Here is a 12,244-nt window from a genome sequence, read left to right on the forward strand (position 1 = left end):
CTCTCCCTCTCTCTAAATAAACATTTTTTTTTAAAAAAGGCTTTAAGGGCGCCTGGGTGGCGCAGTCAGTTAAGCGTCCGACTTCAGCCAGGTCACGATCTCACGGTCCGTGAGTTCGAGCCCCGCGTCGGGCTCTGGGCTGATGGCTCGGAGCCTGGAGCCTGTTTCCGATTCTGTGTCTCCCTCTCTCTCTGTCCCTCCCCCGTTCATGCTCTGTCTCTCTCTGTCCCAAAAATAAAATAAACGTTGAAAAAAAAAATTAAAAAAAAAAAAAAGGCTTTAAAAAAAAGTAAAAAGCAACAAATGATGAAGTTCATTTTAATATATTTTATTTAACCCAGTATATAAAAAATAGCATCATTTCAAAATGTGATCAATATAAACATTATGAGACATTTTACATTCTCTTTTTATGCTGAGCGTCCGAAATCTGCTGTGTATTTTATACTTACCTCCATGCACAGTAGCTACGTTTCAAGTGCTCAGTCTGCACACGTGGCCAGTGGAGCCTGGATCGCACTCACAGTCCCAGAGCGCCGGCTGGATTTGCCGTGGAATTGTTTGGCGTGGTCTCCAGCTCAGGTCTTCGATGGCGTCTGGAGAAGAGCAGGGTGCTAATGCCAGTGTGGGGAGGCTGGCAAGAGAGCCGGCAGTCAGAGATGGCGTCAGAGACAGGATGTCCAGGCTCCAAGCGTCATGCTTCTCTTCTGTCTTCTCCTGGAGCCCCTGACAGTGTGGGTATTAGTGTCAGGGTGGGGATGGGTCATGGACACTGTGAACAAAACATAAAAGCCACTGGCCTCCCAGAGATCTGGAGGGCAATGCGACCCTGGGACTTCTGCTTTCAGAGGACATGGTTTCTGCACCTCCCTCCAAGTTCACAGCTGGAGTGAGGCTTTCGGCTGAGACCAGGCTGTCACAGTTGGGGAATAAAGGGATCTGATGAGGGAAGAAGCCGAAAGAGAAAAGAATGAAAGGGGAGAATCTTTGAACCACCAGCTGTAGGAAGAGCGACAGCCTTTACACACAGCCTCAAAATCTGGAAAAGCTTCTTTGGCTTCCAAAGTGTCCGAAACAGTGTTAGGTCTGTGGCCTTTGAAGGCTCTGTGTGCCTCTGTACGAGGAATAGTTTCCAAACATGTTAGATGAAAAATAATTTCTTTTTGTGCTCTAAGGACCTGAGCTCACTGAGGTCTGATCCTACCAGTGAATATGCAGGAAGGCCCTCCCTGAGGGGGAAGCTGCCCCAGCATCAGCTGTGCTCACCCCATTAAACCACAGGATTATGGTGCTTGTGCTTGCCTTGTGCAGAAAATGCTAGAACCTTCTAGAAGACTCTGAATGGGACCAAGATGGGACCTTGTGGCTGGTGCCTGCTAGTCCTGAAGCCACAGAGGTGACCACGCATGGGTTTGCACAGGTCCCCACCCACCTAGGGCCTTCCCAAGCCTCGGGTTGGCCTCACTTTCTGACGCATTCACTCCTCTCTGTCACTGCCCATCATGTAGACTGCCAAGCTAGTTACTGAGAGGATCTGGAATCTGGGGAGTAAGAAAAATCACCATCTATGCTGCAGGGAAGATTATGGGGACAGTCTGAACCAAATGATCTCTTCTGGCCAACCTGGCCTCAGTGCAGCCCAGCCCTTACAGAGGCACCAGTTGTCCCAGAATCGAGCCAGTGGGCAAAGGTGGCGGGGGGGCGGGGAGGTGTCCCCGATTTTGTCTGGGATACTTCTATGTCCATCCAAAGATGACCACATGGACACCTTGTCCCAGAAAATGTAATTTCCCAGAGAAATCGCCACAGCACACACCCTTGAAAATTAATTTGCTTTCTTCTTATCACCGTAAAATCTCAAAAATTAAAATGTTCAGGAAATGAGATTCTTCCAATAACTGGCCTCTTCTGATCAACAGGAAGCTGTTTTTATTTTAACCAGCGATGCTGAAAATCTCTGTCTCGTGGACCAGGGCCTGGCCTGCTTGTAATCACACAGGACCCTGCTGGGCTGCGGGGCACGGTGAATCCAGACGCATGGGCTGTCGGCCTACAACACATAAGCCACCGCGTCGAAGCTGGTTCCAGGCCTGCGGCTGGCGTCTTGTTTCTGTCTGGTTTTAACCAGACCCCTTAGATGAACTCGTTTTCTTGTAGTACATCCCCTTTCCCTAAACTCAAAGCATAAAAATTCTATTTTGAGGGCTCAAGTTAACCAGCTTCCACTTGAGAAATGGCTCTCGTTGGAGCAAAATGTCTGGCTCCCATCTAGGGCCTGACCATATTTTGACTATGAGATGACTTTAGCATTCACTTGGCAAGGGCATTTCCATTTGGCTCCCCATGAAGTCACAGAAATTCTGGTTATTTCTGTAGTGTGCTATTGCCTGGTTTATTTATAAGAACCATCCATTGGGGCTGAGCTGTTCTGTGTCTGGAGGCATTTATATTATCACAGTTATGAAATGTTTATTTTCTTAGATCAGCTTAAGCTGATACAGCACTTTTGGGCCATTAAGAATCTTGTAAATCAAGATAGTTTAGATAGGGGACGATTTTTCTGATGGGGGCTAAATCAGCTGAATCAATGCCTCTCCCTTGATTGGACTCTTACATTAAATGGGTGTGACTATCACATGTTCCTTTGAGAAATAGTGTTGCCTAGTTAGGAAGATTTACTGCCAGCCCACTTTGTTTCTTCTGGCTCACACCCCAGCTGGGAAATGTAGCTTCCAGGACCTGGGTTGATGAGGCCGCCCCAGTGAGGCAGAGGAACCAGTGATGAATATTTCAGGGCCATGATTTGCAAAAACATTGGACACAAGAAGCCCAAAGAAAATATTCCACATTAATGAGGGTTGAACCGACTCGCGAATTTAGAACTTAAACCCAAAAATCTATTTGAGGAGCCATCTGGCAGTGCCTATCAAAAGCGGAAGATTTCACTTGTTCAGCAAAGATTTAAGCGCCTCTTCTGTGCCAGGAGCTGTTCCAGGACATAAAAGTGAAGAAGACAGGCCTTGCCCTCATAAACCTTGCTTTCCTGTGACAGGGGCAAAGAGAGAAGCAAATAAATATGCAACATGCTGCTGACAGCACCGACATGGACAGGGGAAAGTGGGGTAAGGGGAGAAAGACCAGAGGGGCAAGTGGGGCAGAGGAGGGGGGTTACCCGTTGGGGTGGCCGGGGCCAGCCACTCTGAGGAGGCACATTTGAGCTGGGACCAGAACCAAGTGAGAGAACAAGCCAAGTGACTGGGAGAGGAGCTTCCGAGGCAGAGGGAACAGGGAACACAAATGCCACGCAGGGAGCGTGCTGGCCGCAGAGCAGAGAGCTGGGTGTGTCTAGGGAAGAGCAAGTGAGGGGACAGGAGGGAAGGGAGATGACAGAGAGCTGGGGTGGGGTGCAGATCGCGTCGTGCCTTCCAGCAGACTGTCCTCAACATCCATCCTCTCACCCTCCTTTTAGCCCCCCACCCCCGCTGTCTTCTCGGGGCTCATGAATGGTGTGCTAGAACTCACATCTTCCAGTCTCTCATGCAACTGGGTGTGGCTTCTCTGTGGGGTTCTCGCCAACGGGCTGTGAGTGGAAATGATTTCTGCGACTTCTGCTACTTCTTGGTTGGGCAGCCACAGAGTGGGCTTTTATCCCTTCCTTCTGGCGGCACCGAGGGCAGGTGCTGGTGAGCCCACCTTGTCCATGAGGACAAGGGGAAGGCCCCACACGGAAGGTCCCCGGGGCAAGGTTCATCAAGTGTGGTCCTAGACCTGCCACATCAGCATCCCCTGGAAACTTATAGAAATGCAAATTGTGGGGCCCCGCTCCAGACCTACTGAATTAGAAACTTTGGGGGTGGGGCCCGGCAATCTGTGTTCTAACAAACCTCCAGGGGATTCTAAAGCAGTCAGGTTTCAAAACCACTCTACCCTGGAGCAGAGTTTCTCAACATCAGCAGCGTTGACCCTGGGTCGATAATTCTTTGTCGTGAGGGCTGTTTTTCATACTGTAGGACATTTAGTAGCGTCTCTGTCCTCTACCCACTAGAAGACAGAGGCACATGCCCCCCTCTCCCTCAGGTTTTTACAACCGAAGATGCTTCCACAAACACTCACATACACGTTTCCTGTGACACACATATTAATTTTTGGAAGAACAAATGATAAAATAGTAAGAGTGACTACCCTTAGGTTGTAGCACGTGCGTAGAGGGGACTTTGGAGGACTTTGCTTTTATTTTGTATGTTTCTGTTGTGTGCTTTTACCACAGCGACGACGTGGGGAAATGTTTTGGAAGGACCACGTATTAGAAAAATGGACACAGGGTTTCAATTCTTAGACGCCAGCTGGGTGTCCTAAAATTCACTTGATTTAGAACTGTCAACCTGGAAATAGTATCAGATCCCACAGATTAAGGGCTCGATCCCACAAGACCATCCCCCCCCTCCTCCATCCATCCTCCTTCAGATGCCCATCACACATTCAGGTTGTCACAGTGCTTCTGACCTGTTGGCTGTAGATCAAAGTTCTCATGACCCCCTCCTTGGTGTCAGTTAATTTGCCAGAGCCACTCACAGAACTTAGGAAACCAGTTTTGGTTTGCTTATTACTGGTTTATTACAAAAGGCTATATATAAATCAGGATCAGCCAGGTGGGAGAGATGGGAAAGGTGTAGGGAGGGGGCGTGGAGCTCCCATGATCTTCTCTGGGCATGCCACTCTTCCAGAATCTCCGTGTGTCCACCAACCCAGAAACTCTCTGAACCCTGTCCTTCAGGGTTTTTATAGAGGCTTCTTTTCATAGGTATGACTGATGAAATCATTGGCCATTGGTGACTGATCCAACCTGAGGAGGAGGCCTCTTCCCTCCCAAGAGGTCAGGGGGTGGGACCTAAAGTTCCAATTCTCTAATCACATGATTGGCTCCAGTGGCAACAGCCAGTCTCAGGTGCTTTCCAAAAGTCACCTCATTAACATAACACATGACACCTTTATTGCTCCCAACACAGGAAGTTCCAATGGTCTGAGGAGTTCTGTGCCAGGAACCTGGATGAAGGAAAAAATCTATGTATTTCTTATTATTAATCACAATATCATGTCTTCTATAAGACTTAGCATCCTTAACACATGCTAACCGAGTTTTAATCTCCCAGAGGAGCAAAATCCAAAATGGTGTGTGCCCCAGAGCACTTTGGGACGCTGCTTCCTGGAGCCCTCCAAATCTAGGAAACAGTTAAAAGTCTGGCCACAGCCACAGAAAAATTTATTCCAGGCATCTTGCTGGAATGGGCTTACTCCTTCTACGTTAAGTTAAGAAATGTGCCTTGAGATATGACAGTTCTTTGAGGCAACTCTTGGCTGGCTCTAAGCAATTCTCTCTCAAGAAAAAGCCTCACAGGTAGTCTGGGCGTCTGTGGTCTGTACCACCCCTTGTGGCTGAACAACCTGCAAGTCCTCCAGGAGCTGGAGGAGGGGGGACGTGTTTGGGTTCCACTGCTGGAAACATGTTTTCACCCTCTCCACCCCATTCCCACGTGGCCTTGGACAGGTGCATGTCTGTCCATGTTCCCTGGAACAGGGCCAATTGTCTGCCTTGCAGGGTCCCACCCCCTACTTTTTTGCCTTCTTCTATTCCCTCAAATGTGTTGAGACAGATTTTTCTTCTCCCCCTCACCTGCCCTTTTTCAGAGAATGGGGAAGGAATGAGGGAGAGGGGTTTAAATTTTAAATCCTGGTGATCCGTTCATTCTTAATCTTCTTTACTATTTACCCAAAACCTCCTCAGGCACATAGCACAGAGAAGAAACACTGGAAGTTAACTGAGCCCGCCCTTCCACTCTAACCCACCAAAAATGGCCATCATTCTACGGTTGCAATAGATCAAATCCTAACGGTGCCTTTCCTCATTAAAGGAATTAATATTCACCTAAAGGGCTCCTAATAGTGCCCAGCAATATGGTGACTGCTCTCTTTTAGCTATTATATCGTCATATTCTACATTCATATATCATCATATTCTACATTTCTATTTGTCCCTAGAATTATTTAGATTGTCAACGAACAGTTTATATCATGAATGAGGTACAAAGAGATAAGCAAGTGGCATGAGCCACAAAGTATGGGAGGTCTTCATGGCAACTGGCAAGTGAGAATAAAAGGTCACGAAGAAAGAGATAATAGATCACTAAGAAAAAAAGAGACTCTCTTCGCAGCGTTGTTTCAATCCCAGGTGTCTCCCACTTGGTCCATTGAGATTTTCTCCCCCAACACAAGTGGTTCTCAAGCTTTAGCAGGCATCAGAATTCCCCAGAAAGATTTCCAAAAAGACTGCCAGCTCCACCCTCTACAGTTTCTAAATTAGTAGATTGGGGTAGAGCCTGAGAATTTACATTTTTAACAAGTTGTCGGATGACACCGATGCTATTGGTCTGGGGATTACGCTCTGGGACCCACGGCCCTGCGCATGAACTTAGAACCTGACGTTTAAAAGTGCATTTTGCTCAAATCAGGTCATGGGTCCAGCTTGTCAACATCAATCAGAGTCTGTCATGTCATTCACTGCATTTGCTTTGTGGCATCCATGCATCTGACAGGTTATGCCCCCTTGGTCCTTCTGTAGGTCACTGAGACAAATGTGGACCGGGCAGGCTAAGGACAAAATCCAGATAGGGTGATTAAACCCTTGGCTTTTAGTCTCCCTTCAAGCCATATAATCATAGCAGTAGTTCTCAATTTTTGTTAAACTTTAAAATCAGAGGGGAGCTTAAAAAGGAAAAACAAAACAAAACACAAGGCCCATGCCCCACCTCAGAGAGGCTGAGTTTGTCAACCTGGAGTACCCACAGGCATCGGTACTTGAAAAAGAAAAAAAAAAAATCTCCAAAGTGTAACCAGGGCTGAGAATGACCATCTAGAGGTCTTACTGGTTTAATGTGTTGAATCAACCTAACTGAACTGTCCTCTGTCCATGTAACTTTAAGTTATTTAAGCTTTAATAAGTTAAATAAGCTTTAACTTATTTAAGCTATTGTGAGATGCTAAAAGCTTTGCTGATATCAAGGTATGTTTTCCTACAGCTTTCCCTCTTACAGTCAGTCATTACAATTAAAAAAATATATATAAGATTATATTGGCCTAGTATGACATGGTCTTAGGGAATCATACTAATTTTAAAGATCATCTTTTAAATATGTTTACAATCTGATGAGGAATTTTGGCTGGGGTCAATTTCAAGCTCGCAGGATTGGATCCATTTAGTTATATAATCGTAACGGAATGATAGCTACTACATATGTATTGCTTAACTTTGTCTCAGTGACAGTGCTCAGTATTCTTCATAAATATTCAAATAATCCTACAAAATAGCTATTATTGTTTCTAGTAGATACGGAAGGGGGGTTGGATTCCAGCTGACTCTAGGGCCTGTACTTTTAACCGCTACATGTTGTTTCTATTTATATTTTCCAGGCTCCATCTTGTTCCTCAAACGCTTTACAATGACTTACAAAGATATTAGCAATATGAGAAAGCATGAAATAACTGGAGTAAAGTAAGACTGGAGTAAAGGGTCAAAATGAGTCATGGGTCAGAACAAAATGCTTGCACATTTGCTAACAGAAGGGTCACGGATTTGGCTTTGAGTGTGCTGGAAATGTCAATGCGATGCTCAGTCGCCCAGCTGACAATGGATTACACACAAACAGTGCTCAGGGGACGAACCTGAGAAGCCCTGGGGCTCTTTAAAGAAGACACTGAGGATTAAAGGAAGGTCTGCAAGAATAATCTCATGATTCAGGCAGACAAGAGCTTCACAGGTCTCAACAAACCATAATTTACACCATCCGCTTCCTCCCTTCTTAAAAAAAAAGGGGGGGGTATTATAGCTACTTTTAGAATTCTACAAAGATTTCTGCATTCCTGTTTCCAGCACTTCATCCACTATCCTCCACTCGTTCCAAGAGAATATTGCGATAGAGCAATTCTTTGCTCACATTTTCTCAGTACCCCGGAATGTGATGTGGGCAGTCAGGATTTACCTTTGGAGAGTTTCCACAGTCTCTTGATTCACCTTCCCTTTGGGGCTTTCATGCCATGAAATCACACCTAACTCTAAGGAGTGTCTTCTCCTTGCCAGTTTCCCCTTGCTGATCATCCCGGCATGAAGCCGATATGGCCGTGTCCACAGGCTGTGAGATCTGCAATGAGATGAGCACGAACTGAAATAAAGAGGTCACTCTGTCAGGTAGGTGTCCATCGCGATGCCATTTCACCAATTCATTCCTCCTTGTAGCTCGATGCAAAGTCAAGAATAGCAGATCCCCCTGGGGCACTTGAAACAGCCAGTGGATGGGACCAATATTTTATCATTTATCTTTATGGGACTACAGAGAAATGGGATTTTTATCTTGAAAAATATTGGTATTTCCTTGCCATCTGAAAAAGAGGTGGTATTCAAAGGGTGTTGGGGGGCACCTGGGTGGCTCAGTCGGTTAAGCGTCCAACTTGGTTTCTGCTCAGGTCATGACCTCATGGTCTGTGGGTTCAGTCAAACCCTGCATGAGGCTCTGCACTGACTGCGTGAAGCCTGCTTGGGATTCTCTCTCTCTCTTCCTCCCTCTCTCTTTGCCCTTCCCCCATGCATGTGGGTGCAACCATACACATTTGTACTCTCTCTCAAAATAAATAAACTTAAAAAAAAAAAAGTGTGTTGGAACTTTAAGAAAGAGATCTCTTGGTACAAGATGCAAGGCTAGGAGAGAATTCTGTATCGTTTGGAAAGTACTCTTCCATCTTCTAACATCAAGCTGCCCAGAACACTCTCACCCACCTGCTCCTCAGCTCCGTCCTCTTCAGACCCTTCAGATCTCACCTTGAATACCAGCTCCTCAGCGGAGCCTACTCTGACCACTCTATGCGGGCAGCTGCCACCCCGTAATCGATTTTTGTTTATTTTAATTACCTATCTCCCCAGCTAAACAAAAGCTCAGTGATGGTAGACACTTCCCTTGTAGTCCCAGGACCTTAATCAGAGTGACCATAGGAGGGGAAACCACAACCATTTGCTGGGAAGAGTGAAGGTAGGCAAGCAAGGGAGGTATCAGAGTTGCAGAGGTGGGGCCTGAGAGGCAGGCCGGTCCAATTCTCTTCACTGTGGGAAGGCAGCAGATGAAAGTGATCCTAGGAATGATCATAGAAGCATATGGGGGAAAAGAGAAGGATCCCGAGTGAAAAAGTTCATTTTGTCCTTTCTAATAACCAAGCCATTTAGATGATTGGAGCATATGAAACTTAGCAATAAAGTTGACTGCCATGTACCTCAAAGGAAGGAAAATGGATCATGTCATATCCTTGGTAGCAAATACAGGAAGACCTAAGGTGGGCAGACATTTGATGACATGAAACAGACCCCCCCCCCCCCCCACCTGAAGCAAGCTTGCCTCTACTTCCCTAATATGCTACGTCATCTGCAGATTCCTCAAGATGGCGCCTCAGGATGTCATCCTGGAGGGTGCTGAGAGCCAAAGCCAGAGTTGAACAGTAATCAGAGTCAGCTTCTCCAACAGTTGGAAGAAATAAGAAACACAAGGTTTTAGGAATAAGAGATGTCTACGGGAGCGGGAAGAAGACACCCAAAGTTGGTCAACACAGAAATTGGTCAACATAGATCTAAATATGGAATAAGACAAAGACAGTGGCAGAAGGAAATAGCCAGAAGGGTGAGGAAAAGCAGAGGAATCCGACTGGGCGAAAGATTGTGAGAAAGTTGTTTCCCCTCACCCTGTCAGATTGTCCAGGCTATCTTGGTGGTTCTGAGGAAAGGGCACTGCAGCAATAAAGTGCAGTGAGTCACTGGCGCTATTTTTAATGCTCGCCATTCAGCTCCTCTCTGCTCTCCTCCAGAACCTCTGGGATCCCGAGGGGCTGCGGGAAAGGGGCGGGCAGTGAGACCATGTGTCTACAGCAGGCAGCAGGCAGGAGAGCAGGCAGCTAGCTACAGAGTTGCACACCAGAACCTACTCCACCCTTGCACCATTACTGAGGGCAGAGGGCTCCAAGTGGGGGAACCAAGGCAAGACTACAGACAAGTCCCGTGGAAAGGGCCTTTCAGAAAAGGATGTTTGGAAGTGTTGCTGGGCTTAGGTCAGCTCTTGGCCAAGAACCATGTAAACGTTGCTCAAACAGTCTTGGAGATGCTTTTATAACTTGCTCAAAACTTTCCAAGTGAAGAGTTTGAGTGCTTTAAAGTCCTTGGTTAGAAAACATAAACTTTGTAACATGTTTCAATTAGTTTGCATTAGTCTGCCATGAGAGAAGATGGAATGGAAATTTACTAGCCGGATTTCAACAAACACCTTTGCATAATCGGTGAATAAAAGTGAATTAACGTGACCAGCAGTGCCCTTCCTCCATTTAGAATTTGGAAGCCATCTTTTTTCCACCCTCGACACTGCATTAAAACCAACAATCAGGGGCGTCTGGGTGGCTCAGTCAGTTAAGTGTCCAATTTAGGCTCAGGTCATGATCTCACGGTTCGTGAGTTTGAGCCTCGTGTTGGGCTCTCTGCTTCAGTGCAGAGCCCGCTTCAGATCTTCTCTCCCCCTCTCTCTGCCCTTCCCCTGCTTGTGTGTGCTGTCTCTCAAAAATAAACATTAAAAAAAATAATAAAACCAACAAAGTGGGCTGAACTTAGAAGCTAACATTACTGCATTACTGAATCACAATCTTAAAGCCATATTTGAAATGACCAGGTATTCATTGCTTTCCTTAGAAACACTGGATATCAACATCTTAATCATTAATATTTTTAAACTAGTTTGTTTCACCTCATTTAAAATTTCTATTTTATGATAAAACTTACTCACATACAAAATGTTTTAATATGCATACAGCAGTGTAAATTCAAACTTTCCCAGTAAGGGTTTACAACCAACATAGTTGGTTACTCAGTTTAGAGATATAAAGGCAGATAGTATGCAGTCTGGAGACCAAGGATATTCTTTTTCATCTTTTGTTATCAGTTTCAAATTGTCCAAAGAACAGACCCTTGTGGCTGTTCCACAGCTCTTCCATTTCCCTAATTGTTCTAATCCTTTCCAAAGATGGCAGCGAAACCCTTTACATAACTGGTAAGTTTCACTTCTATAAAACCAAAGGCAATTCTCTGTCGTTTTAAAAACGTTACAATGCAAGGGTTTTCAAAAGTCTGAAGATAAAAAAGAAATGACTATTGGGAGCAAATACTGTACCTAATTTAGATGCTGGTGAAGGAGGATTCCTCAGCCTACAAGCCCACAGACAGGAGTGAGCTGGAGAACTCCCCCCACCCAACCCCCTTGGTTTTAACTCATGAAAAATCAAGGCCCCCTGAAGACCCTGCATCTTAGGAGAGAACCTGATTTGGGCTCCTAACTAATACAGATCATCCTTGTGAAAATGAAGCAGAACTGGGGCGCCTGGGTAGCTCAGTAGGTTAAGCATCCGACTTTGGCTCAGGTCACGATCTCACAGTTCGTGAGTTCGAGCCCCGCGTCAGGCTCTGTGCTGACAGCTCAGAGCCTGGAGCCTGCTTCACATTCTGTCTCCCTCTCTCTCTGCCCCTTCCCTACTCATGCTGTGTCTCTGTCTCAAAAATAAATAAACATTAAAAAAAAAAAAATGAAGAAGATCTTTGTGGCTCCGGATCTTGCTTGATGTCACCAGAAACGATTCCCAGAAACCACTGGAATTAAAGGTGTTGACTATTAAGCAGTCAGGAGACTGGGGATCCATTCTGATCCTGCAGCTGACAATGAGGTGATTTTGAAAACCTCTCTTCACCTTACGTAGTTTTTTCCTCTATGAGGTGAAAAGTGGTTTTCTAGTATGAAGTAGAAGCTTCCCTCTGGCTTTCTCAGGCCAAGATTATTTTGAGCTATTCCAAACCCTTACAGCAGTGTCAGGGGCAGACAATGTGGCCTGTAAATTATTTTATACCACATAGACTTTCTGGATCTTAATCCGTAGGACCATTTGGTAACACTTGACAGAGGCCAGCAGATGAAGGGGGTGGCTGTCCCCGATGCCAGCAGTGATCTGCTGTACTTTTTAGTCTCCCAAGATGACACCACCAGTGACTTCCACAGTCACAATCAACCTATGAATCTGAACTCTATGGATCACTAATCATAGATACTTGGATGGAGGGCCTTTGTGAAATGCCCACACATACATGCTATCTTTCGAATCAGGTGGATTCCACAATTAACTG

The sequence above is a fragment of the Panthera leo genome, chromosome B1 (genome assembly GCF_018350215.1).
Source record: "Panthera leo isolate Ple1 chromosome B1, P.leo_Ple1_pat1.1, whole genome shotgun sequence".
In the NCBI taxonomy this organism is placed as follows: domain Eukaryota; kingdom Metazoa; phylum Chordata; class Mammalia; order Carnivora; family Felidae; genus Panthera; species Panthera leo.